This window comes from Salmo salar, chromosome 14, assembly GCF_965601325.2.
Source record: "Salmo salar chromosome 14, fSalSal1, whole genome shotgun sequence".
Lineage (NCBI taxonomy): Eukaryota > Metazoa > Chordata > Actinopteri > Salmoniformes > Salmonidae > Salmo > Salmo salar.
In genome coordinates, this window is record NC_138304.1 from 62,289,745 (window position 1) to 62,292,500 (window position 2,756).

Consider the following 2,756-nt stretch of genomic DNA (forward strand, 5'->3'; position numbering starts at 1 on the left):
ACATAATGTCCTAGGTGTGTCATCTGATGAAGATCATCAAAGGTTAGTGCTGCATTTAGCTGTCTTCTGGGTTTTTGTGACATTATATGCTAGCTTGAAAAATGGGTGTCTGATTATTTCTGGCTGGGTACTCTGCTGACATAATCTAATGTTTTGCTTTCGCTGTAAAGCCTTTTTGAAATCGGACAGTGTGGTTAGATTAACGAGAGTCTTGTCTTTAAAATGCTGTAAAATAGTCATATGTTTGAGAAATTGAAGTAATAGCATTTCTAAGGTATTTCAATATCGCGCCACAGGATTACACTGGCTGTTGAGTAGGTGGGACGCAAGCATAGAGGTTAAGACCAAGCCCGAGCTGCCTTGCTCACTAGAGATGTCTTTGGTTGTAAGCAGGAGGACCGCTACCTCCGCCTTTGTGCAAGGAGGAGCAGGAGGAGAGCTGCCAGAGCCCTGCAAAATGACCTCCAGCAGGCCACAAATGTGCATGTGTCTGCTCAAACGGTCAGAAACAGACTCCATGAGGGTGGTATGAGGGCCCGACGTCCACAGGTGGGAGTTGTGCTTACAGCCCAAACACCGTGCAGGACATTTGGCATTTGCCAGAGAACACCAAGATTGGCAAATTCGTCACTGGCGCCTTGTGCTCTTCACAGATGAAAGCAGGTTCACACTGAGCACGTGACAGACGTGACAGAGTCTGGAGACTCCGTGGAGAACGTTCTGCTGCCTGCAACATCCTCCAGCATGACCGGATTGGCGGTGGGTCAGTCATGGTGCGGGGTGGCATTTCTTTGGGGGTTCGCACAGCCCTCCATGTGCTCGCCAGAGGTAGCCTGACTGCCATTAGGTACCGAGATGAGATCCTCAGACCCCTTGTGAGACCATATGCTGGTGCGGTTGGCCCTGGGTTCCTCCTAATGCAAGACAATGCTAGACCTCATGTGGCTGGAGTGTGTCAGCAGTTCCTGCAAGAGGAAGGCATTGATGCTATGGACTGGCCCGCCCGTTCCCCAGACCTGAATCCAATTGAGCACATCTGGGACATCATGTCTCGCTCCATCCACCAACGCCACGTTGCACCACAGACTGTCCAGGAGTTGGCGGATGCTTTAGTCCTGGTCTGGGAGGAGATCCCTCAGGAGACCATCCGCCACCTCATCAGGAGCATGCCCAGGCGTTGTAGGGAGGTCATACAGGCACGTGGAGGCCACACACACTACTGAGCCTCATTTTGACTTGTTTTAAGGACATTACATCAAAGTTGGATCAGCCTGTGGTGTGGTTTTCCACTTTAATTTTGAGTGTGACTCCAAATCCAGACCTCCATGGGTTGATAAATTGGATTTCCATTGATTATTTTTGTGTGATTTTCTTGTCAGCACATTCAACTATGTAAAGAAAAAAGTATTTAATAAGACTATTTCTTTCATTCAGATCTAGGATGTGTTGTTTAAGTGTTCCCTTTATTTTTTTGAGCAGTATATAATTTGACACCGTTTGAATAGACAATGGAGCTTTTCTGCAATTTTTAGGCACCCACAGACAAATTTGACAAACAAACCTAAATTGAATTTACAGCAAAAACGAGCCAGTTTAGAGGGTGAATAACTAGATAAATAGGACAGTCTCAGTGATGTAGCACACATGCTCTGTTCCAGTGTGACCAGCGCTATAATTTGAAACCGTTTGAATAGACAATGGAGCTTTTCTGCCATTTTTCTGCACCCCCAAACACATTTGCCAAACAACCCTAAATTGAATTTACAGCAAAAACGAGCCAGTTTAGAGGGTGAATAACTAGATAAATAGGACAGTCTCAGTGATGTAGTACACATGCTCTGTTCCAGTGTTTTTGTGTCACAGAAATGGAAGAAAAAAAAAAAACTGCGCTTTTTGGTGAAAATGGTTTTAAAATCTTTTTTTAGGCCTGTCCAGAATGTCGCTAGTTCGGCATGACCGGAATCACCTTTTTTGGATCACAAAAATAAAAATCTGCACTTTTATGTGAAAAGTATCTATAATTCTTAAAATAATTGTTATGTTTTTTGTGAACGTTTATCGTGAGTAATTTAGTAAATTCACCGGAAGTTTGCGGGGGGTATGCTAGTTCTGAACGTCACATGCTAATGTAAAAAGCTGGTTTTTGATATAAATATGAACTTGATTGAACAAAACATGCATGTATTGTATAACATAATGTCCTAGGTGTGTCATCTGATGAAGATCATCAAAGGTTAGCTGCTGCATTTAGCTGTGGTTTGGGTTTATGTGACATTATATGGTAGCTTGAAAAATGGGTGTCTGATTATTTCTGGCTGGGTAGTCTGCTGACATAGTCTAATGTTTTGCTTTCGTTGTAAAGCCTTTTTGAAATCGGACAGTGTGGTTAGATTAACGAGAGTCTTGTCTTTTAAAATGGTGTAAAATAGTCATATGTTTGAGAAATTGAAGTAATAGCATTTCTAAGGTATTTCAATATCGCGCCACAGGATTACACTGGCTGTTGAGTAGGTGGGACGCAAGCATAGAGGTTAAGACCAAGCCCGAGCTGCCTTGCTCACTAGAGATGTCTTTGGTTGTAAAGGAGGCCGCGTTGAAGACCGCCGTGTCCATATCTACCCTGTTAAACTCGCGTAGAGACATGATCAAGCGGTTCATGAAGAGAGTAACGTGCAGGTACAACGACAAACACGCAAAGAGAGCGGACTTTTATACCATGGTGGTAATGTTGGCGTTATGTTTCTTCCCATATTTAA